Genomic DNA, 27334 nt, shown 5'->3' with positions numbered 1-27334 from the left:
TAATTCAGGTTAAATAAGGTCATAAAAGTGAGGACCTAATCCAATAGGATTGTGAGCTTCCGAGAAAAAAAAAAAAAAAAAAAGAGCGATCTCTGCCTCCACATGCATGCACTGAGGAAAACTGTATGAGGACACAGTGAAAAGGTGGCCATCTACAGGCCAAGAAAAGAGGCTTCAGAATGAAATCTCCCTTGCTTGGGATTCTCTCTCTCTCTTTCTCCCTCTCTCTCTCCTCTCTGCCCCTCCTCCCTCTCAAATCCACCACTCCCCCTCTCAAATAAATAAAACTAAAAAAAATCATGACCAGATGTTGGTAGAAATATGAATATTAAAAGCCATTCTGATGAGGTCTGAAATGGAAGTGAGGGGCATATTTTTGAAAATTGGAGGAAAAGTAATCCTTGTTAATAAGGTAGCAAAGAATTTGGATAAATTGTGTTTGTGGAAGGCAGAACGTGTAAGCAATGGAACTGTATATTTAGCTGACCAAATTTCTAAGCAAAGTGCTGAAGGAGAAGTATGGATTCTTCTGACTGTTTATAGTGAAAGGTGAGAAGAAGAGATGAAGAAATAGTTAAGCAGAAAGAAATAAAACTTGAAGATTTGGAAAATTCTCAGCCTGCTCATATTGCAGAAAGTGAAAAGGCATGTTTTGAAAAGAACACCACTAGTATGACTGGACTATAACTCAAGAAAGAGTTTATGGGGTTATTATATGAGAATTGAAAAGGATGGAGAAGGAAGGAAATGAAGAAATGCTGTCAAACTCCTTAGACCTGACAGGACTGACTAATAGAGCTATTTGGCTACAAAATGTGCTCTTCTTCAAGAAGAGGAAAATATGACCTAAAAGGTGACTCAGGTATCACCGAGGCCACTACTGCAATTTCACCAGGCCAGATGGCCAGCTCCTGGAGTCTTGGAGGTAGGATCACCCAACATAGCCAGGGGTTTCTATTACTAGATTATTTGATATCCTTATCTTATTATACATGATGTATATGGTGAAACCTTATTTTCTGTTCATTGCTAGATCCAGCAAAATCTTGCCAAAATCTCTTAATTATAGCAGTTTATCTGATGTTGTTTCATATTTTATACCCAAATAATTTTTCTTAATAGTAAATGGTTTCATTTTGCTTTCATTTCTTTCTATGACTTTACTGTTCTGACAAAAGCCTCTGGTAAAATTTTGAAAAAAAAAAGTAGTGATAGAGGATGTTCTTGTGTATTTTTTTTTATAGTTGCCGTCAACATTTCATCAAGTACAATGTTTGCTTTAAGTTTTGTTTTGTTTTACAAAAACATATTATGAAATCCCTTTCTATTTTTAAGCAGTTTTATTGAGATATAATTAATCTACCATATAAGTCACACATTTAAAACATAAAATTTGGTGTTCTATAGTATATTCATACAGTTGAGGAACAATGAAAATAATGTAATTTTAGGACATTTTCAGCATCCCCCAAAAGAAACTCCGTTCCCATTAGCAGTTACTTTTCTTCCTACCCTAGGAAACCACTGGTATCATTTCTACCTCTATAGATTTGCCTCTTCTGGACATTTCTTTTAAATGGAACCATATGATAACCTCTTTTTTTGTGATTGGCTTCTTTTACCTAGTATAATATTTTCAGTGTTCACTAATTTTGTAGCAAATATCACTACTTCATTTTTTTTATATTGCTGAATTATATTTCATTTTATGGATAGACCACATTTATTGATCAGTTTTACCGATGATGGACATTTGGGCTGATTCTATCCAGGCTATTTTGAGTTATACTGTTATGAATATTGGTGTACAGGTTATTTGTGAAGTTACAGATTTTCATTTATCTTGTTGTATAACAAAGGAGCAGAATTTCGAGGTCATATAATAGCTATATATTTTTAAAGCACTACCAAACTGTTTTCTAAAGTGGTTGGACCAGTTTATCTCATATCCTCACTGTATCTCATATCTCATATTCTCACCAACACTTGATATTCTCTATCTTTTTGGCATAAGCATCTTACAGATTGTAAAATGGTATGTCATCATAATTTTCACATGTTTTGCCTAATGACTAATGATGTTGAACATCTTTTCATGCATTTACTGACCAGTTGTGTATCATTGTTGGAGAAATGTCTATAAAGGTACTTTGTTATATCACATATTCACTTCTTTGGTTAAATTTATCCTTGACTATTTTATTCTTTTGATGCTATTTTAAATAGAACTTTTTCATTTTGAATTATATATCTTAGTGTATAGGTATAAGATTAATATATATATGTGTGTGTGTGTGTGTGTATATGTATACACACATGCACATGCACACATTTATATGTATTTTAATGTTTATCTATTTATTTTGAGAGAGGGAGCAGGGTAGGGGAGAGAGAGGAGAGAGAATCCCAATCAAGCTCTGTGCTGTCAGCACAGAGCCTGATGCAGGGTTAGATTTCACAAACCATGTGATCATGCCCTGAGCTGATATCAAGACTTGGATACTTAACCAACTAAGTCTCCCAGGCACTCCTAATTTTTATATCTTGATTTTGTATCCTGTAAACTTTTCCAACTTGTTTATTAGTTCTAATAGTTTTTGGTGGATTTATTAGGGATTTCTATTTATAAGATTATGTTATCTGCAATACAGAGTTTACTTCTTTCTTTCCTATTTGAATGTCTCTTCTTTTGTTTTCTTGTCATATTACTCTGGTTCAGTTCTCTAACACAACGTTGATAGGAGTAATGAAAGTGGCATCCTTGTCTTGTTCTTCATATTATTTGCAAATGAATCAATCCTTCACCATTTAAAGTATAATATATTAGCTGTCTCTTGTTAAGTTGACTAAGTTCTCTTCTAAACCTAGTTCATTGAGTATGTTTGTCATAAAAAGGTATTGAATTTTGTCAGATTATTTTTCTGTTTCGGTTGAGATAATCATTTTTTTTCTTTAACATATTAATATGGTACATTACCTTAATTGATTTTTTGGCTGCATCCATGGGATAAATCTTATTTGTTCATGGTATGTAATTATATATATTTTCTGTGCTAATATTTTGTTAGATTTTTCTGTCCATATTCATGAGAGATATTTATCCGCAGTTTTCTTGTGGTGTTTGTCTCATTTGATATCAAGGACTCATAGCAGTTTGGAAGCATTCCCTCTTCTCCTATGTTTTAGGAGAATTTGTGAAAAATTGGTATTATTTCTTCAAATTTTTGCAGAATATACTAGTAAAGCCATTTGAGCCTGGAATTTTATTTGTGGATGATTGAGATTTCTGATTCATTCTCTTTACTTGTTTTCAGTCTAGTAAGATATTTTATTTCTTGTTGAGTCAATCTTGGTAGTTTACTTTTCTATCAATTTTAACCACTTTCTCTAAGTTATCTAATTATTACATATTGCTATTCATGGTATTTCCTTATAATTGTCTTTTTAAAATTTCTATACACCCATATTTATTTTAGTAATTTGTAATTTTTCTTTGTCATTCTATATACTATGTCAATTTTGTTGACCTTTTCAAAGAACCAATTTTTGGTTTTCTTAACTTTATTTTTTTAACTCTCTGTTTAATTAATTTCTTCTGTAACTTTCATTATTCCCTTCCTTATCCTTGCTTTGGGCTGTTAATTTCTCATTTTTTCCTGTGTGTTCAGAAAATTAGGGAATTTGGGATTTTTCTTCTTTTTAAAAAATATTTATTTATTTATTTTGAGAGAGAGAAAGAGGGCATGGTAGGCAGGGGCAGAGGGAGAGGGAGAGAGAGAGGGAGAGAGAGAGAGAGAGAGAGAGAGAGAGGATATCTCTTTCTGTCAGTGCAGTGCCTAACTTGGGGCTTGAACCCATGAACCTGGAGATCATGACCTGAGCTGAAACCAAGAGCTGGATGTTTAACTGACTGAGCCATCCAGGAGCCCCTCTTCTTTTTTAATGTAGCATTCACAGTTATAAATTTCTCTGTAAGCACTGCGTTAGATGCATTCCATAAGTTTTGGTATGTTATGTTTTCATTTTCTTTCACCTGAAAATATTTTCTATTTTCCCTTCTTTGACCCATTGGTTATGTAGGAGTGTACTTTTTAACTTCAACCTATTTATGAAAGTCTCATATTTCCTCACTGATTTCAAATTTATTTCAACTGTGCTTTGTAACACATATTATTTCAATTCTTCCAGCTATTTTGAGGCTTGATATATGGGCCAGCATATAGTTTTGTTTTTAAATGTTTTCATTTATTTGAGAGAGAGAGAGAGAGAGAGAGAGAGAGAGAGAGAGAGAGAGAGAGAATCCAAAACAGGCTCCAGGCCCCAAGCTGTCAGCACAAGAACCCGACACGGGTCTCGAACCCATGAACCGTGAGATCATGACCTGAGCCAAAGTTGGACATTCAACTGACTGAGCCACCCAGGCACCCCCAGCATATAGTTTATTCTAAAGAATGTTATATGTGTCTGGAGAAGAATGTATGGTCAGTTTATTGGGTAGAGTATTCTGTATATATTTGTTAGACCTAATTGGTGTATAATGTGGTTTAAATCTTCTGTTTCCTTGTTGATTTTCTGTTTAGTTGTTCCACCCATTATTGGAAATGGACCATTAAATTCTCCAATTACTATTTTTGAATTTTCCCTTTCTCCCTCATATTTTGTCATTTTTTGCTACATGTATTTTGGGTTTCTGTTGTTAGATGCCTATATACTTGTAATTGTTATATCTTCCTGATGAATTGACCCTTTGTCACTATAAAATATTCCTCTTTACCCCTCATTATATTTTTTGTTTTAAAGGTAGTTTTGTCTGAAATTAGTATAGGCACTCCAGCTTTCTTATGGTTCCTGTTTGCATGGTATACCTTTTTCCATGTTTTTACTCCATCTAGTTGGATCTTTGAATCAGAAGTATATCTCCCATACAGGCATGATTGTATTTTGATATTTTTAATCCAGTCTAAAAATCTTTCACTTTAGATTATTACATCAATTAATGCTTGCTGTTATTGTTGATATTATTCAATTTATGTTTACTATATTTTTTACTTTTCTATATGTCTGTCATTTTTCTTCTACTGTTCCTCCTTTACTATTTATTTTTATAGTCTATAAATATATTTTAGTGTGACATTTTAATTCTGTTAATAACTTTAAATTATATTTTTCAGTTATTTTCTTACTAGTTTCTCTGGGGCTTTCATTATACATTTTAACTTAAATCTATTTTAGATTTATACAATCTTAATTCCAGTGAGATGTATTAATTTTAGTCTTATAAAGCTCTGTTCCTCTCTCTCTTTTTATGCTGCTATTCAATATTTTATCTATGATGTTCCTATAACATTTTTTTCCTTTGGTAGATAAACATATCAGTAAATTTCTTTCTTTTTTTTTAAATCAGAAGTGGATATGATTTTATGAAATGCTTCTATATCTATTGAAGTTATCATATAATTTTACCCTTCATTCAATTAATGTTGTGAATTATCTTGCTTAATATTCCTTTTCCAAATAAAATTCTAATTTCTAGAATAAATCTCTATTGATCATGATATATAATTCTTTTTATATATTGTTGAAATTAGTCAAGTAATATTTTGTTCAAGATTTTGTATTTGTAATATTTGTAAGTGAATTTGGTTGAATGATTCTTGTCATAGTTTAATATTGAATTTATGCTACCACCAAACTGGGATTTATTCTTTTATTTTTTACAGTTTCTTGAAGAATATTTGTAAGAACAGCGTTATTTTTTCCTTAAATATTTGAAAGAATTGTCTAGTGCTGCTATCTTGGTCTAAAGTTCTCTTTGAAAAAAGATTTTTAAGAAGTTTATTTGGTGGTTGTTAATAGCTTGCTTTTCCTTCTTTTGTCCATTTCAGTGAGTTACAGGTTTTTAGGAATGAGTCCATTTCACCTAAATTTTCAAATTTACATTTCAAAATTTTCAGATTTCTTATTATAAAGCTTTTTTGTCTTAATAAAATTGTAGCCAAGTAGATTGGGTATTAATCTGGGTTCAGCCACCTAACAGCTATGAGAACTTAGAAAATTTTATTTATCTCTCTGGCCCTCAATTTCCTAACCATTAATATGTGGTTAATCTACATTTCTTTTTTTTTTTTAATTTTTAAAATTATTTTATTTTATTTTTGAGAGAGAGAGAGAGGCAGAGTGTGAGTGGGGGAGGAGCAGAGAGAGAGGGAGACATAGAATCTGAAGCAGGCTCCAGGCTCTGAGCTGTCCGCACAGAGCCCCACTCAAACCCACAAACCATGAGATCATGACCTGAGCTGAAGTTGGATGCTTAACCAACTGAGCCACCCAGGTGCCCCCCTACTACATTTCTGATAGAAGGTTGTCTATCTGAAAGATCCCTGATGTTATAGATTATCTAAAACTCTAGATATAATGTATAAATAATTCTTGAGCTGGAAAGTAAGTAAAAAAAATCCTCAGACATTCTCAAACATCAGGAATACAGAGCTAGCTTTGATATTGAGGCATCTTTGAATAACTAATGGCTTGGAAATTGGGCAATAAAAGCCAGAGACCAAGTAGGATGAAAACTTAGATCAGACCCCACAAAAATCCAGCTTCCCTCAAAAGTAATACTATTGATAGAATCCTTGGAAAAATCATACCATTTGGAGAAAGTGTCTGGAGATACATATCTTTCTCAGTCTAGATCCAGAGAAAGGCTGGAGTTTTTTTCTTTTAAAAAATTTTTTAAATGTTTATTTATTTTTGAGAGAAACAGACAGAGCACAAGTGGGGGAAGGGCAGGGAGAGAGGGAGACAGAATCCGAAGCAGGATCCAGGCTCTGAGCTGTCAGCACAGAGCCCAACAAGGGAACCCAGGAACCCTGAGATTGTTATGCCCAGAATTCGTGATCCCCAAAGACCACTAGGGAGCCGAGTCCGATGCAAAAGCAAAGAGCCTTTATTCGAGCTAGCTCGAGCTCAATCCCCTACCTGCACCGACGCAGCGGTGAGATACCAGGGAGAGAGAGCGAGTTTCAAAAGGAGAAAGGTTTTATTGGGGCCTAGGGGCAGTTGGTGAGGTAATGGCTATGGCCTCAGCCAATTGGCTGGGGAAGGGTCCTGGGGAAGGGTCCGAGTCCTGTTAGGCAGGTGGGGGGGGGGTTACTCAAGGGGAGGAGGTGTGGTCAAGGTGAAGGACACAGAACAAGATGGAGTCGGCTGGCGTAGGCCCGCCCTTTCATTATCATGACCTGAGCCTAAGTCGGACGCTTAACAGACTGAACTGCCCAGGCACCCCCAGAGAAATTTTTTTCTGAGAGCCCTTAACTGTAACTCAGCAGTCATTAAATTGGAGATATAATACTTTTTGTGTGAGTCTTGGGGGAAAAATTAAATCATAATTTGTATTAAAGTTCTGAATTGTTCGTATCTCAGGCACCTGGCAGAAGCAAACACAAATCACTTGTAGGAAAGACTTTCAAGTTTAAATGAATTTATACAAAGAAGTTCTGAAGGACATATATTTAAACACACACACACACACACACACACACACACACACACATCAGAAACACTTAAGGAAATAAGCCACCATTAGCAAGAGTCAGTAGGTGCAACAAACCACAGGTTCAGAACCGCAGACTACAGAAACTGCATGTACTATAACTCAAAAGAATCAACCAGTACTAAATACAAATATTTATATATACTTAAAAAATTGAAACACTGAATTGCCAGAAGGCAACCTGCCACAGGTTGCCAGAATGATATTATGATTTTGGTCAGCCATAGACACTTATTTTTTGCCTTTGTAGGCACCTTCTACCATGTATGCATGGGTGTGTGTGTGTGTGTGTGTGTGTGTGTGTGTGTGTGTGTTTATGTATAATATACATGCATACGTATATATTTTAAAAATTATATTTTATGACTATGCTGCTAAAAGGCAAATATATTATTTTATATAAAAACATTTTCTTAACGCTAAAAGTCCTTTGTTCCCCCTTCTGATTTTAAAATAAAGTAAAGCATTTTTGTAGGTCCAAAACATATCATGAGCCCTAGGCATTGTACCTACTGTGTCTAATGGGTAATCTGGCCCTCGAGGAAGGAACAAAAGTCCATCAACAGCCAGATTTGGAAAGGAACCAAATAGAACTTCTAGATTTTAAAACATTTAATTATGAAAATTTGAATCTTAATAGACACCCTAGTAGCAAACCAGACACAACTGAAGAAACAATAACTATGGTAAATTGAGGGATTGATTTTTGAAATATCTAAAATTCATCAGATAAAGGAAAAAAAACCAGGAAATTTTGAACAAGAAATTAAGAAACACAGAGGAAAGAGTAAGGATATCTAAATACATCTAAACAAAATTCTAAAAGGATAGACTGGAGAGACTAGGGCTAGACAATGGCTGGAAATTTTCCAGAATGAATTAAAGAAATATATTCCTGGGGTGCCTGGGTGGCTTAGTTGCTTAAGCATCCAAGTTCAGCTCAGGTCATGATCTCATGGCTGGTGAGTTTGAGCCCCGCATTGGGCTTGGTGCTAACAGCTCAGAACCTAGAGCCTGTTTTGGATTCTGTGTCTCCCTCTCTCTCTGCCCCTCCTCAACTTGCAATCTGTCTCTGTCTCTCAAAAATGAATAAACATTAAAAAAACTTTAAAAAAGAAGAAATATATTCCTATATTGAGGAATATCAGTTAATCCCTAGGTTGTACTAGTAGACCTCAATTAAGACAGACAATCCTTTCAAAACAAATGGCAAGCTGAATTTCCTAAAATTAAAAAAAAAATTAAAAACTGAAAGCAAAGGTAATTTTCAGCATTTTCAGGGACCCTAATTTGAAACACGAATGGCCAGAACTACTAAGTACAATTTGATAATCTAGCTATTGGTCAGATAAATGAGTAATTCATCATATTTAGAATTAAAGATTTTATATGACACAATTTGTTAGCTAATTATCTGTAGATAATAACCAGGAGCTGGGCATAACCTAAGAAGGTATTGATGACTTACTTTAGAGAGAGCAAGACATAATAACTACAATTTATTTGTATAAAAACGGAGATGATTTATTTTGCCAGTTTTTTCTGAAACCTTTTATTTTTTCTGTTGAAATTTCAGTGTTTAGTGTGGGCCTGAGTCATGTTATTTCTCTTGGCAGAGGTGCTTTCAATATATTTTCATTTGTTGCCTATTTTGGATGGTGAAAAGCTCTGTTTTGCTTACGGCATCTCTTCAGATTTACCAAAAGCCTCTGAGTAAACTGTCTGCCCTTTATTCCGGCATTAATATTTTGTTGTTATTCTTAGCAGAGAACATCTGCTTTGCATTTCCACATTCTTTATCCTTTTGTCAATTACTAAGGCTCCAAAGAGCCATATTTTCTTGACTTAACTTGAAAATTCATAATTTCTTTAAAAGTAGAAGGCATTCATAGAATCTCTTGCCTTTTAACATGCTCTTAGATATTTGTAGAATTTTAAATCTGGAAGAAACCTCAGAAATAATTTGCTTTAGCCTTCTTATTTTACATCTGGTATAACTGAGTTATGAAGCCATTTGTTCAAGGCCCCCTAGTATTTCAGGGGCATACCCAAACTTGAAACACATTTTTTCATTTCCAATCTAATGTTCTTACATTCTGACTTTTTTTAACCAGTCAATTTGTAGGCATTAGTCACTTGTTTTGTGTCTAGAACTGTGTGCTGTGACATCATCAGATACAAAAGAGAGGATAGGTGCAGATATAGGTATAAGTATAGTTACAGATGTGGATACCCTTTGATCTGGGAATCCCCCCAATTTTTTGTGCCTAGGAAATCTTTAAAAATAAACTCTAAAAGTTTATGCTTTAAGATATAATGGTTCATGCTCAAAGAAATCTAATACTATTTGGAATATAGGACACAAAATTTAATAAGTTTATTCAACTTTGGATGGTTTTTTTTGTTGTTCAAAGGTAATCTGGAGCATCATTTTTTTTTATTAAATTTAACCCTTTTCTCCATGAAGGAAAGTTGATTTTTGAAGAAGTGTATGGATTTTTCTTGTGTTTTAACATTCAAAAGTGGCTACTATCCAAACTATAGATAAGAAATGTGTATTTCTGTATGTATGCCTCATTCAGCAAATATTAAGCAGATATAAAATAAATATATAGATATAAAATATATACAAAGATATAAAATAAAGAAGTTACCTAACGTGTTCTCTTTATTCATGTACCTGGTATGGGTCTAAGTACAAATATGTCAAATAAAAGTTTGAAATCAATAGACTTCCCTTTGTCCCCAATTTATAGAAAAGCCTCACTTTTGAGTTAAAATTTTCTGATATTTTTATGTTCTCTACTTCACTTGAATGTATCTTTTTAAATATCATCTGGGATGTCCTTTTAGCATCAAGGTGACAAGTAATAACCAACCAAGAGGGCCTGCAATCTGTTTTTGAATGATTTTCTGTATATAGTCCCAATTTATTTATTCATCAATTCTGTTCTTCAATAGAAATGTATAGAATGCTCAGTCTCTGCCAGGCATGGTGCTTACCACTAAGAATAAAACATAAGAAAAGGCAACAAAGATCTCTGGCCTTCTGGATCATAGTAAGGGAAATAAACACTAAGCAAATAACACATAGAACAATTGAACTATCATTGTGCAGGATTTAGGGTGGGTATTATGACGGAGAATAGGAGGATGATGAGGAGCTACATTAGACAGAATGTTCAGGAAAATCCTTTCTAGAGCACTGCTATTAACCTGAGGCTCAAATGAAGAGAAGCAGCCAGCCATGCCAGAATGTGTGAGCGCAATCCCAGCAGAGACATTGGCAATGCCAACGGCCCTGTGTGGGAAATAAACTTAGTGATCAGGGAACTGAGGGAAGTCTAGATCACACTGCCCTTTATGGGCCATGGCAAGGAAGTTGGACTTATTCTAATACAATGGGAAACCTCTGAAGTGCTTAAGCAGTTGAGTGACAATGAAATTAATGTTTATGTAAATCAAGCTTGCTGCTCTGTGGAGAATGTATGGGAAGGGGCAGTGTGAAATCTAGACAAGGACTTAGGACACATGATGGTGGCTTCACTAGGCATGGTGCTACAGGAAAAATATTTTCATTTTTCTGGATGGTTAGGGCTTTCTGGGCAAATTTTACTGAAACTTGAAAATTGTCCTTAGAACAGGCTTTGGAAGTTGAATTATAACTGATTACGTAGTGTTAAACCACCTAGAAAGATTTATCTCCTCAAAGATACGCATTTACATTATGAGGGGGGTGATGAGGCTCGGGACCATGAGTATAACCCTATTATGATAGGAAAAGATAGGATAAAATAGGCAGAGAGGGAAAGGATTGGACACCTCTTCATTCTTCAAAGTGGCAAGACAACAAACCCTGGTTTTGAGGTAAAAAAACAACAACCCTGCAACACTATGATACAAAGTTGGATACACTTGTCTTCTTTTTCCCTTATAGATCTGTATTTCCATTCGCAAGGGTAAGAACCAAGGGATCTTTCCCATGTTGAACTTGTGTATTCTAGGGAGCAAAAGATTTCACCCGAAAATGGAATTAGGACAGTTTTCTCCTCCTTATATAACTATCCAGCATTGTATATCCAGGATTCCTTATTTACCATAGAGGCCCTATAGTACAGGATGACATCCAATTGTACAAGAACCGGAGAAAAGGGAATACAGTGCAGTTATTTCAGTGAACAAGTAATAACTAATTTGCCTATGTGCCCGAAAACCTCATGTTGGCATTCGGGATAATAATAATTAATATAGATATACAAAACTTAATACTAAGTTAGTGGAGATAAAGAAAAATAGATGGACTTGAAAGTTTTTGAAGTGATACAAGAAGACTTTCTGATGAATTAAATGAAAGTTGGGGAAGAAAAGGGAGGAGTCAAGAATGAGTACAAGTTTATTGAAATAACTGAATGAAGAGTGGCATTATTTATTGAGATGAGGAAATATTAAGTAGGATCAGGTCATGGGTGGAACAATAAAATTCTCTTTTGTCCAACATAATGTGAGATACTTATGAAACATGAAAATAAGGTGTCAAATTTTGTAGTTAGACGTGCATATTTATGGCCAGAAGAAAATCACATATGTTGTAGATTTAAGAAAATTTGAGATCACATAGTTATTTTATCTCACAAAGTCCTCAGTAATTCAGGAGCATGATGTGCTTCCTAAAGACAAACAGTTTGGTGACTACTCAGTAACTTAATGGGACCAGTGAGATGTGAAAGAATGAACCGAATCCCACAGAACTAACCCCCAAACTAGTCTTTTGACTTTGAAGATGCTAGATTGTAAAAGAGTTAATATCCTAATCAATTCTATATTCCCTAATTCTATGATTCTCCTTAACTTTATGAATTTCTCATTACCGAATCCATATTGGTAACACCAGTTGCAACGATATCCGTAATCTTCCTGTAAGGTTAAACCCAACCCATTAGACTTTCCTCTTAAAAAGAGATAGTATAGCCAAATGCTACAAAAATCACCAGTTCTGGTTAGCTCTTATTTTAAAACCAGCCACCTCCAAACTCACTGGTTTTAAATAATTATTATAATCTGCTACAGTTCTGCTAGCATAGCTTGGTAGTTCTCATTTGGTTTCTTGTGTACTTGCAGTCAAATCACATTTGGGCCAGAGTCATCTGAAGATATCTTCAATCACATTTTCAGTGCCTGAGATGGTGTGATACTGTGATATATAATAAGCAATGTATATTTGGTGTTTGTCCCTATTTTGGGCACAAAGTTCCTAAAACCCTTGACATTTCCTAAGTAGGGAAAGCAATCAAGGTGTCATTTGTTATGTTGATGTTTGACTTTGGAAAGCACTTAAGGATGAGGGCTGGTTGCCTTGAGAACCAACCCTATGATTAGAGGGTTGGAATTTCCAGCCCCATCCTTTGACCTCCACAAAAGGGGAGAGGGGCTGAAGGCTGAATCAATCACCAACAGCCAATGATTTAATCACTCAAACTTACATACTGCAGCCTCCATAAAAACCCAAAATAACTCAGTCTGGAGAGTTCCTGAATTGGTGAACACTTTGAGATATGGGGAGAGTGGGAGTCTTAGAGAGCATAGAAGCTCCCTATCCTTTCCCTAAACCTTGCCCTATGTATTTCTTCCATCAAGCTATTCCTGAGTTATATGTGTTTTATAATAAACCAGTCATTTGGTAAGAAAATGTTTCTCTGAGTTCAATGAACCACTCTAGCAAATGAATCAAACCCAAGGAGAACACCCCTACAATGTCTGGTCTGTGTCCAGTCAGTCAGAAGCACCAGTGACAACCTGAGCTTTTAATTGGCATCCAAAGTTGGGAGGAGGGCAGTCTTGCAGGACTGAGCCCTTAACCTGTGAGATCTGATGCTATCTCCAGGTAGAGACTGTTAAAAAATGAGTTGAATTGTAGGATATCCAGTTGGTGTTAGAGGATTGTTTAGATGTGTGTGGGGCAAAACCCCCCATGAAATGGAATTTGTAATCAGAATCTTAGATGGAGAGATTGATTCTAGCTGGGCATCTCTCTACGTGGTCTTTTCATACATCTAGCCTGGGCTTCCTTACAGCATGGGTATCTCAGAGGAGGGACTTTCTTTCCTGGCACCTAATTTAGGTCCACAAGACCTAAAGGAAAACTGCAGTGTTTCTTCTTTTCTAAGCACACAGTATGAGTTTTACAATATTTGATTGGTCAGAGCAGTCATAGAATAGCCCAGATTCAAGGGATTAGAGGAATATACTCCATGGCCTAATAGGGTCAGTAGTACCTATCTTGGAAACAATCTATCACATCTCTCTGAGCAGCTTGAATGGAAAAGAGTATTGTTTTCCAAACATCAGCTCCCAATCGGGGATGCTAACCAGATATAATAAGTAGTGGGCTGATAATCAGAGCAAAGATTCTAAAACAACAATTTTATAAGGTTTATGCTATCATTTACCTCTGACACATAGTCTTTAAAAGTACTAAAATGTTGGCATATCTGATAACATCCTAGTTTGCCCATACCTTTTTCCATGTTCATGTATTCTATCACTTACGGTGGCAACAAATGCAAACTCTATCAATCTTATTATTCTTTACTTTTTGTTTGTTTCCTCATATCTCTATTTTTAGTAATTCCAAAGAGCTCAGAAGCTCTCCAGTCAACTATAGAATAGTGATCTTGACACTATGGTAATACATTAACCCATGATGATGCAGAAAGGCTTTCCATTGATGTGTTTGCACCAAGAGTTTTAAGGGAACTTATTTCCATATTCTCAACCTTCAGATCTTTGCTAGAATTGATCAACTTGTGAATGAAGCAATACTCGCAGTATTCTTTCTCCGAATTTACTAAAATAAACACACAAATAAAACTCTTCACTTATACCAAATCTTACTGTGCTATTGTAAAATTGTCCCTGGGTTGTAAAATCCACCAGGGCATCAAACAAAGGAGAAATTAAAATATTGGCTAAGGAAGATATAGTTTAATATTTAATTTAGGCAACATAAATCCATAGGGTTTTCTGTCTTTTCCTGCTTGGTTATGTATTTCTATGAGGGAAGGATGAAGTTTGCTATTAGAAAAATATTTTGACCTATTTGGGTATGCATGTAATTTATAGAGCTTAAGCTATAGATTAGTGAAGCCACTTCTTTGAAAGGTAGTTGGAATGCATTGAGGACTGCCACATTTTTCAAAGTGTGTTGTATATAAATCATGTGGGTAAAACTTCTAGATAACGTATTTCAGATATTTTGCATTTCATTTAATACATAGCTAAAATCTATTGTATCAAATCATATCATGAAATGTTCATTAAAGTTATAGTCATTCATATTATTTTATCTTATAGTTTCTAGCTACTATATATAAAGCACATTAATCTAAACTCATATTGAAAATATTTAAATATCAACCTAAAATACGTATGGAAGCACAGTTTATTAAAATTATTTTAGGCATTATGTAAGCAAAATGAATAGACTGTCTTTGCTCTATTATCTATTTTATTTATCAGGTTTTATTGAATAGTTGCTATTATTTGACTTTACTTCTGGACAATAGGTCACATTACTGCAGGGATCATATCTATTACAGCGGTATCCCAGATGCCAACTATGATGCCTCACATTTAGTACGCACTTAATGAATGCACTGTGTTCACATAGGAATGAATGGATTAATGAGCAAAGGGAAAGATATAGAGGATGCAGAGGCGATCTCTTCTTATTTAAATTTGTATTGATTATTATTTAAGCCATATACTGCAGTCCTTTTTGAGGTTTCATTCATTTATCATAATGTTTTTATCCATTTTCAAAAGTATGAGCCATAATTGATCAGTATATATGTTACATATTATTTAATTTACTAGTTGATATTTAAATAACAGATATATTGAGGTATAATTTACATAGTATAAAGTTAACCCAAATAATTTTCAATGTATAGTGCAGTGGTTTTCACTGTATTCACAGAATTCTGTATTATAATGATAAGATATGATCATGTCATATCATTATAGTTAATTTTATAAATTTCAGCATCCTAAAAACAAACCCCATACTCAGTATAATCACTTTTCCTCTCCCCCTAGGTGACCACTGATCTCTTTTTGTTTCTATGCATTTGTCTATTCTGGACACTTTATATAAATGGACATTTTGTATAAATCATGCAGTATAGAGTGGGTTTTTTTTTTGGATTGGCTTCTCTCATCTAGAATAAAGTTTCTAAATGTTATACCAGGTGTCAGGACTTCAACCTTTTAAAAATTGCTGAACCACATCCCGTCATATGCATATACCACATTTTGTTCCTCCATCCCACAGTTGATGGGCATTTGGGTTGTTTCCACTTTTTTGGCTGTTATGAATCAGTTGCTCTGAGCATTTATTTATAGGTTTTATATGGACATGTGTTTTCATTGCTCTTAGGTGTATACTTAAAAGCAGAATTTCTGGGTCATATGGTAAGTCTATGTTTAACACTGAGAGACTATAAGCTGTTTTCCAAGGGGGCTGCACATTGTTCAATCCCACCAGCGATGTATGAGGGATCCACTTTCTCTATGTCATCACCAACAGTTGTTATTATCTTCCTTTTTGGTTAGCTCATCCTGGTGGATTTGGTATTTATTTGCATTTCCCTAATAACTAGTGATGCTCAGTAACTTTTCCTAGACTTATTGGCTTTATTGGACAAAGAAGGTGTCCAATAAATGTCTAGTCAAACCCTATGGTCATGTTTAAAATTAGGTTATTTGGTATTTTTATAATTAAGTTGCAAGAGTTCCTTTTATAACCTAGATACAAGTCACTTAACACACACATGATTTACAAATATATTCTCCCATTCTTTGATTTTTTACTTTCTTGGTGGTTTAGTTTGTAGCACAATGTTTAAAAATTTGGCTACAGTCCAAATTATCTACTTTGTGCATTATCACTGAGCTTTTGGTGTTGTATCTAAGGAACACTTTGATTTTTAATTAGCCTTGTTGAAAATCAATATTGATCAGTGCCGTCCTAATTCACTTGTTTTGTGTGGCTCCCCTCATTTACAGTGCAAATCCCACGGACTTCTCCAGACCTTCAGCTGGAACTGTTATGTGCTTTCTTCAAAACAAGTCCCAAGTTTTTAATAAGGCTGGGCTTACCAGAAATCCTCTTTCCACTGTTCAGTTGAGATGTACAGGCACTTTGCAAAAATGATTGTTGCTTAAAAAAAAAAAGAACAAGAGGGGAAAAAATACGTGCAAACAAGAGAGAGAAAAAAATGTAGAAGATGAAAGATGAGAGTCTCATCAAACAAAGAATACCTAATTTTAAGATAAAACCCAAGGACATCAGAGAGCATAGTGTATTTGGGAAAAGGAAATAAGGCTGGTTCAGTGGAAAACACACCATCTGTTGAGGATGGAGTTTCTCCCTTATTATCCTTGGGATGGAGTTCTCAATTGACCAGAAATTTGCATTCCGATCCCTCAGGGAAACCAAACAAAATACAACAAAAAACAAAGCAACAGGCATGAAATTAATTGTAATCATTTGATTCTGAAGAGCTCACACTTTAATGTATGTACATCACCTATTAAAAATGCAGGTTCAAAAAAAAAACTTTTAAATGCAGGTTCAAAAAAAAATGCAGGCTCTGGGGCACCAGGGTGGTTCAGTTGGTTAAGTGCCTGGCTCTTGATTTCAGCTCATGATCTCATGGTTCTCGGGATTGAGCCCCACATCAGACTTCTCACTGACAGCACAGAGCTTGCTTGGGATTCTCTCTCTCTCTCTCTCTCTCTCTCTCTCTCTCTCTCTCTCTTTCTCTCTCTCTCTCTCTCCTCCATGCCTGCTTGCACTCTTTCTCTCAGAATAAATAAATGAACCATAAAACAAACAAACAAACAAAACAAAACAACAACAAAAAACACTGCAGGTTCCGATTCAGCACGTATGGGGTAAGGGCTTGAAATTCTTCATTTTTTAACAAGCTACACATGATGTTAATGCTGCTGTTCTGGGACCACAGTTTGACTATCAGAGCTACAAAGGGCAGAAAAGCAGGAGTTCATTCACTCCTTCAGAAGGGGAGAACATTTCACTTTAGAATCTGGCTCTGTTTATCAAAATTATCTTTTTTGCATGTTTTCAGATTTAAAGGTCAGATCTGTTTTATTTTCAACAGCTGCTTGGGAATTGCTTATCTTGCAGTTCCTGTGTGGGATTTGATTACCTAATTGCATCAAAAAGCTACAAGATAGCTTCAGAGGACAGTCCTTCCAATAGCATCCAACAGTCAAGGGTTCAAATCTTAACAGGCAAGCTTGAAAAGGCAACTTCAGTTAGTATCTCTGGTCCACTCAAGAAATGAGAGCCCACAGACTATCTCCTCTCAGACACCTATGGTCACATGTGCATGTGTGTGTGCACATGTGTGTAGGGAGGTAGATTTTAGACACTACCACAAAAGTTCCCCCAGGGGAGAAGGCTGTCCTCAAAAGTGCCACTAAAGCATCCATAGGCCAGTGTAAGGCCCAACTATAAAATCAAAGAAATCTGTCCCTGGTAAATACTCAGGCAGACAAATAGTCTGACAAACTGTCCCAAATATCTACCATATTCTAAATGTACTGTTGATATCCTGAGGGACAGAGATTAACAAGTTTCTACTTGCAAAGGCGCACAGTTGGCTGAGACTTTCAATTAAATAGACACTAGCAACATGGTAATTAAGGTGGTACAACAGAGTTGAGCACAGGTGAGGAAATGTCCACTTCAGCCTCTGGAAGCAGAAAACTCAGGAATCATTTCTCAGAAGATGTGATGCTTGAAGCTGTTGTCCCTTCCTTTCTCTCTTTCCTCCCAAGTTCCTTTATGCAGCCCAAGAACTCTCCTGTCAAGAAGTGAGGGTCTGCTGAAACTCTTTAACCTAGTATTATTGATGGTGACACATCCTGTGATACTTTGTCCTTTTCACCACCACAAACTTTTTTTTAATGCTTATTTATTTATTTTGGGAGAGAGAGCACATTCATGAGCAGGGGAGGGACCGAGAAAGGGAGAGAGAGAATCACAAGCAGGCTCCTTATTGTCAGCACAGAGCCTGAGGCAGGGCTAAATCTCATAAACCATGAGATCATGACCTGAACCGAAATCCAGAGCTGGACGCTTAACCAGGCATCCCTCTCTGCAAACTATTCTTAAAATTAAAGCATGAATTGATAATAATAGAAATTCAACAATTAGGAAAGGAGACTATTTGGGGGTTGAGGTGTCAATCTAGAATCCTTAAAACAGCACCACTGGATGACTGTGGCCATTTAAGCCTGAGCAGACCATGACAGCCTTTCCCTGGAGCAAGAGGTATCCTTCAGGACTAAGCTCATTTACCTGGCCAGGCCCTGGATTCTGGAATTGGAGACAAGCATTAGGGAAATGCTAACTGCCTGCTCCCCTTATCACTGCAAAAGAGCAATTTGTAGAAGTGCCTGGTACTTTCCTCTAGGAGAGGAAGGTAAACCATGTATCTCTTACATGGACCACCTGGCAGGTGACTTAATATGGAATTATGCCTCTGGGGGAGACAGGTGAGCCCTTGATCACTAAGGATAGGTCTGAAAGGCAGCAGAATGTAGATTCAAAGATCAGTGATAGTTTATATAATATATAATTGCTTATATGGTAAACAATCTGGGTGAATCTCACAGACATCATAGTGAGTGAAAAAAAAAGAGAAATACAAATGAAAATGTTTTATATGTTTTTATTTATATAATGTCCCTAAGTCAGGTAAATCTGATCTATGGTGGTAGAAATCAGAATGGTGGTTAGTGGGGGCATGGGTGGGTTGGTTGTATTGACGGGGAAGGAACATGAAGGAAACTTCTGAGGTCCTGGAAATGTTCTACGCCTTGATCTCATCATGGTCATATAGGTGTATTCATATGTATACATTAATAGACAGTATAGGTTATTGTACTTTATGTACGTTACACCTCAAAAAGAGAAAATATAATTAGCGTAACAAATCTTGGTGACCAGAACAACAAAAAATCATGCCTTACTCATACTGCAGGGTTTTAAAACTGCCACTCACTTGTGGCACCTAATTGGCTCAGTTACTTAAGTGCCCAACTCTTGATCTCAGCTCAGGTCATGATCTCACAGTTCATGAATTCAAACCCTGACTCAGGGCTCTGTATTGACACTGCAGGGCCTGCTTGGGAATCTCTCTCTCTCCCTCTTTTTCTGCCCCTCCTCAGCTCTCGTGCATGCTCTCTCTCAAATACATGAATAAACATAAAAAAATAAATAAAACTGCCACTCACCTAACTTGGTCCAGTCAGTAAAATGGCCACACCTACCTTCAAAGAGGCAGAGTATATTCTCCCTGGAGGGAGAGAGAATGAGCAGAATATTTGTGATCAACTCCAAAGACTCCACATAGTTAGATCTTGGAGTTCTGTGTAATAGACATATTTGCATTTATTCATTCTCTTATTCATTTATCAAGAAAACATTTACTAATTACCTGTTATGAACAAGGCCCTTTTTTAGGCATGTGAGTGGGATAAGACATAACGGTCTTGCTCTTATGGAGCATATATTCTCGTTAGAAAAAAAAGGCATTACAATTAATACATTAATATTGTGATTGACGCAATGACATTTTGGCCACTGTCAATGCAAAATAAACAAGGCTTTTTAAAAAAATTGTAAAGAAAAAGGAAAACACTTTTATTGGAGCCCAAGTTAGGACAGCTGCCCTGGGTACGCAATCTTCACAAAGAGAAATGCTCTGGAGAAGGAACATTTGGTGCAGGGTTATTTATGTTTGTTGTTTGTTTGTTTTCATATAGAAAGCATTACAAATCATGAAAAAAGACATTCCACAAAGTTGCAGGCTTTATCTTCTGCTTTTATTATGTGCAAAGCTGTGTGATTTTAATCTTATGGGAACCAGTCAGATTTTTCTTCTGCTTATCTTTATGTTTTGAAGGCCCCTTTTTGGTTATTATTTTTTTTTAATGATGCAGATGTACAATGTGTGCTCAGGGCAGAAAGAAAGCCCATGTTTTGAGGTTTTGCTGAGTCATTTTGACCTTGGTACATGTTAAAATACAGCTTCCCTGAGAGCTCAAGAGAAGAGCCCACAAACATGAAAAGTGGAAAATGCCCTTTATTTTATCACCACTTACCCTCATCTTTTACTTTAAGACCTAGTGTCTCTCTTGTAATCAGGAAGCACCAGCTGACGTTTGTATGACACATTCTGGACCATCCTTCCCCAGCCTTGACACTTCAGCAGCTCCATGAGTCATCAGGAGTTCCACAGATGGGGCAAAGAGTCCAAGATTCTAAACTGCATAGCTGCTGAATGCAGGGTTCAGAATAATCAGGCAGATGCAAGAAAGTCTAACAGAGCTTAACATTCACTGCCAAAACAGCACACGATCCAACCAAATATTCTAAAGAATTGACTAAGGTTGCAAAAGTAGAAGGTAAAGAAGTATAAGTGGGAAGCCAGAAAAACAATAACAGCAATGACAAAATGTACCAAAGGGTGAAGGGTACAAGAAAGTATCCAGAAGAATATCAGATACCTGGAATAAGGGTTTTCAAACTTGATTCTGTACCAGAATTACCTGGAGAGCTGTTTACCCAGGCTGCTGGGTCATATACCCAAAGTGTCTGATTGAGTAGACACAGAGAGTTAAGACTTTCCATTTTTAGTAATTTTCAGGTCAGGCTGATTTTGTTTGTCCCTGGACACACTTTGAGAACCGAAGAATTAGAAAAAGATAATGTACAATCGAAATGCTCTCCCTTCCCTCTGACTTTGAACAAGCTGTTTCGATTCTCAAACAAGAAACTGAGAAGTTCTGCCTACTACTGCTATTATTTTTCTGAACTTCACTATTAAGATGTAGGGATACCATGGCAGTGAAACCTCTTACCCACCTCCAGGGTCTTCCTGGAGTTGACTACAAACACATTAAGTTAGCTACTATTTTCTTACTCATTCTGCAGAAGCACCTTGCTTTTAAAAAAAGTGTATTTGTTGGGTTTATACTACAAAGGGCAACCTGCTCTCCAGGACCACAAGCTGGAGCTGGATCAAGTTATAGAAGATGACACACACTAGGTGATCATGGAGACCCTCCTGTAGCAGATGCCAGGGCTAGTGGTGGTGGTCAAGGGAAGTTTAGTGAAATTGTGGGGCTAGAATAAAGGATAATAATAGCTCAGCAGTCATTACCATATTGCAAACATCCATTCTCTGATCTCGTACAAAATAATATTTTAATGTATATTTCCATTAGTCCTAAGCAACTGATAAATTATCACATTATCATTATAATCATGTTCATTCATGTGAAGACATTTTTTGAGCTGTTAATGAGTGCCAATTACTGGTACAGATTTTGGAGGTTCACTAATGAATGAGGTAAATCTACCACAGGTACTTAAATTACAGGGATTTTTTTTTAAACTACAGTCTTTTAATCATGTCGCCTATCCCCTCATCATTCTACTCCTCTGCCTCTCAATTTAATCCCTCTACATTTGTTTATGATCCATTGGTCTACTCTTATCTTGCCCTACTGTCCTGATCAAGATGCCACTTTGAGTGCTCTTCGCATATTCTTTCCTTCTGTTGAAAAAAAAGATCACCTCATTGCTCTTAAGTCTGACTCACCCTTATTCATCTGTAAAGGTCCATATCAACCACCTTTTTTACTGAAACCTCTTACTTTACTCTGGCCCACGCTCTCTCAATTTCTTTAGGACTTAATGTATCCACAAAGCACTTAAATGTATGCACTATTGAATTTGTACTGAGCCATGTTATTTGTAAGTAGCACCTTCACCTTGCAATTTCAATTCATCAGAATTATGGATAAGACTTGCTATCCCTTCATAGAATTGTCATTCCACAGTAGTGTCGTTTAAAGTTGATAATTCTTCATCGGCACTAGGATTGCAATCTGGTGACTGGCTTGAAAGAAAAGACAAATTTAGCCATTCCCAAACAAACTTTGGTGGTCAGAAGTAATCACCTGAGTTATGTAAGTGTGCGTGTGTGTGTGTGTGTATGCGCACACGCACATGCTCATGCATGTGTGTGCTTAAGTCTGAACAATAGACCAACTATCTCAAGATCTCCAAATACAATAAAACCTTGGATTGTGAGTAACTTGTTCTGTGAGTGTTCCACAAGACAAGCAAACATTTCTAATCAATTGTAACTTGATAAACAAGTGAGGTCTTGCAATATGAATAGTACATGGCACTGAAAGTCACATGATCACAACTGAGCCAATAGTTCTTCTCTCTCTCTCGCTCTCTCTCTCTCTCTCTCTCTCTCTCTGTCTCTTGCTGCGAGATTGTGAATGATTGTCTCCCACGCTCGATACTTGGTCTCACACCATGGTGTTTGGCAGAAATCAGTGATTTTTCAAACTATTGCCACAACTGGCACTAGTGCATTTTTTGTCACTTCAAAGCACCTATGGACAGTCCTTTGCTTTTCCATACAAGAGTAAGCTTAGGAATGTTTTGCTTCATTCTCAGTCATTGGATAGTTTCCTTGTTAAAGTTGCATGAAAACAAAAGATTCCATTGAGCCAATAGGTAGCAGTGATTCGGTTAGTGATAGTGAAAGTCGTCCTACACAATAATCCTCCTCTTGTCTCCCTCACACCAGCCTCGAAGGTTTGCAAAGGTAAGTGCAGATTAATTTGTTTATATTTCTTTATATTTTGTATTTTCTTTATTATTTTATATTCCATTACAGTATTGTAATCATCTTATATGAATATTTTTGGGTTGTGGAACGAATCATCTCAGTTTCCATTATTTCTTTTGGGGAAATTCACTTTGATATACCAGTGCTTTGGATTACAAGCATGTTTCTGGAACAAATTATGCTTGCAAACCAAGGTTTTACTGTAATGTGATCTAGGAATCTATATTTTAGATAATAGCCTTCAGTGACTCTTATGAAGAAGAAAGTTTGGGGACCTCTGGGCTGCATATTAGAAACATCTAGAGTTTATAAAAGACACCAATATCCCAGAATAATTAACTCAGACTCTCTGAGAGTGAAGTTCTCCTGGTGTAAGCATCTTCTAAAAGCTTCCTGAGTATTCCTCTTGGGCAGCCAGGACTGAGAATTGCTGCATAGCCTAATTTAAGACGATCAGTAAAAACAGGAATTTGGCACAAAATCCAGTTATGTATGTTTCTTCCACGTATGAGGATGTGAGGAGAGGGCCTTTAGATTAAAATAACAGGCACCTGGGTGCCTCAGTCGGTTGAGCGCCCAACTTCAGCTCAGGTCACACAATCTCACAGCTGGTGAGTTTGGGCCCCACGTAGGGCTGTGTGCTGACAGCTCAGAGCCTGGAGCCTACTTCCAATTCTGTGTTTCTCTCTCTCTCTAACCCTCCCTACCCCAGCTCGTACTTGGTCTCTCTTTTTCTCTCTCAAAAATAAATAAACATTAAATATTTTTTTAAAAAGAATATTTATTCCAATTGAATTCTGATAATATAAGTCATAAATATTCATTTTGAAAAATTGGAAAATACTAAAAAGTATAGAAAAGTAAATAAAGTCACACATCATGTTAAGAATCAACACTGTGATATATCTCATCCTAGCCAGTTTCCTCTCATATTTTATAGATAAATGAAAGATAGAGATATCCTGCTCTATGGGCTCTATTAGTCACAAAATTAGTTTTATATTTACATATGAATTTAATGTATTTTCTTCTGTTAATATAATATATGTATTTTACATTTTTCTAAAATATAATTTTATGGGTGCCTGGGTGACTCAGTCAATTAAGTGTCCGACTTCGGCTCAGGTCATGATCTCACAGGTAGTGAGTTCAAGCCCCATGTTGGGTTCAGTGCTGACAGCTCAGATTCTGGAACCTGCTTCAGATTCTGTGTCTCCTCTCTCTCTGCCCCTCCCCTGCTCACTCTCTCCCTCTCTCTCTCTCCCTCTCTCTCTTAAAAATAAACATAACATATAATTATAAAGAATGCCTACCCTTAATGGGTATAAGAAATTGTTTAACTGAAATTATGTATTTCCATATATTTTCCTGTTATTTATACATTATTTAAAATGATACCATATATTTTTTACACACACAGTTTTGTACTCACCATTAATCATCTTCCAGTATTATGACAGACCTTACCTCTTCCATATAATATGACCTCTACCTTGTCACATAATAAAATATGATTATTTCTAAGTAATTAGAAGTGGCTTTTTGAGTTAAGAAGTGATCATATGATTCTGAATTTCTCTTTAGAAAAATGATAACAGCTTACAAAAAATGCACGGAATTACCTGTATCCATTAACACTCTTATTGATAAACATATTTAAGTGCTGATTCTTTAGGCAAAATTTGTGCCTAGTTGTTCAATTTGCATGATTAAGAATAGTGACTCTGAATATTTTTTCCCTAGGTATTCATGTAATTATCCCTTTTGAGAACTGCCTTTACTCCCTCATCCCCCTTTTTTAGGAGGGGAGAGTAATTTTCCTAACTCCTTAATTTGTATGAATGAGATCCTTATGTTGGTAAGTTTTTCATCCCCTTTTTTCTCTTATCATGCTTTTTCCCTCTTAAGCTTTTCATTTTTAAAAAGTGTTTATTTACTGATTTTGAGAGTGAGACAGAGTGAGAAAGAGAGAGAGAGTGGGGGAGGGGCAGAGAGAGAGAGGCAGAGAGAGAATCCCAAGCAGGCTCGACAATGTCAGCATAGAGCCAGACTCAGGGCTTGATCCCACGAACCACTTAAATCATGATTTGAGTTGAGATCAAGAGTTGGCCGCTTAACCAACTGAGCCACCAGGCCTCCTTCCTCTTATGCTTTTAGAAAGAAATCTTTTATGGGCGTGCCTGACTGGTTCAGTCAAAAGAGCATGTGACTCTTGATCTCAGTGTCATGAGTTTAAGCCCCACATTGGATGTAAAGATTACTTAAAAATAGACTCTAGAAATAAATACATAAATAAACAAGACTTTTATGATAAACAAATCCTTTATTTACTGAAAGCCAATAATCACTTTACTTGGAGTTCTTGATTTTGATATTATACACACATGTCTTTCCTAATTCAAGTTCAGATAATTATTCATTTATTTTTTAATTCTCTTATGGCTTCATATATAGGATGTAAGTTTCCATGAATGCCAGTATGTATACATAAATGGATATGTGTATGTGTGTACTTTTAATTCTTCTAAAATATGTTGCAATAAATGAACTAGTCATCCTTTTGTTCATTTTAGGAAATAATTATCCATTTTTCCCAGTACCAATTTAAAAATAGTTTTACTTATTCTAATTTGTGTACTACTTTTGTCATATACTGAATTTTTCTACACTTGTTTTTCTGTCTATTTTCTACATTGTGCAATTGCTCTGTCACTCTATTTCGAACCCATTTCATGCTATTTAAAATATTTCAACTCCATAGTGCACGTGAACACCATTTAGTGCAAACTCTGCCTTACTTCTCTTTTATAATAAACTTGAACAACGTGCACTAAATCTAAGATGCTATTTATAAAGATAATGAAAGATGAACCTACTATCAATAAAATCCATAATAAATTTCTAATCAGATCCATCACTATTTAAATCTAATTCTCATTCTCCTTTTAATTTTGAAGGAAAGTATTTCACTTTGTCCCATTCATATTGTATAAACATCCTGGAATGTGTGTTTAGTTATCTTCAGAAAATTTCTGTATTTCATCCACTTTCCACCCTCTCTGCTCTGCAGGTGGCTGTTAACTTTGCCACATTCTTTATCTGCATCAGTGGCTCTACCACATGTATTAGTAAGCTTGGGCTGCCAAAACAAAACACTACAGACTGAGTAACTAAGGTAACAGAACTTTATTTCCTCACTGTTCTGGAGTCTGGAATCCAAAATCAGTGAATCAGCATGGTTGGTTTCTAGAGCTCTCTTCCCGACCTACACAAGGCCACCTTCTTGCTGTGCCTCATGTGGAATTTCCCCAGTGAGTGTGCATGGGGAGAGGGAGTGAGCAAGCTCTCTGGGATCTCTTTTTTACAAGGACATCAATCCTACAGCATCAGGACCCCAACCTTATGCTCTTTAACTTCAATGACTTCCTTAGGGGTCCCCACTCTAAACATAACCACACTGGATGTCAGGGTTTCAACACATGAATTTGAGTTTTGAGGGTGGGGCACAAACATTCAGGCCATAACACCAGATCATTCTTAGTGAGATCATTGTTTTACTTTACATATGAAATGTAACTCATAGCAAAATTTTCTCCAACACATCATTGCATAAATTGATTTATGTGGGCCTATGGTGGGTCACAGAATAGATATCCAAAATATACTAATTGGCACCCATGTAAAAGACTTATCAGTGGTCTCTTGTGACATTTAATTACTCACCTTGCTTACACATTCTTCCAGTGTATTTAAGCTTATCTTAATTCCTGGCAGTTGGGTAAACATTCATACATATGTGTAAACAATTATTTCCAAAATGTCTTTCTTCTAGAAGCATGAATAATCACAAGGTTAATGTGCAAGCTAATATTGTCCTTTGTGGATCAAGCAAGTAACTCTCACACTGTGAAACCCTCAGAAATTACCCTCTTCCACTGAGAAGCTTAAGCTGCTCTTTGGCACACAACCCTTTGGTCTGACTGTCTTGTGTTCCAGTTGATACCATAATCAGTTAGAGGCCAAACACATGTTTTAT

The sequence above is a fragment of the Panthera tigris genome, chromosome C1, assembly GCF_018350195.1.
Source record: "Panthera tigris isolate Pti1 chromosome C1, P.tigris_Pti1_mat1.1, whole genome shotgun sequence".
Classification (NCBI taxonomy): domain Eukaryota; kingdom Metazoa; phylum Chordata; class Mammalia; order Carnivora; family Felidae; genus Panthera; species Panthera tigris.
The sequence above is the reverse complement of the archived record's forward strand: the minus strand, read 5'-3'. Positions refer to the sequence as shown.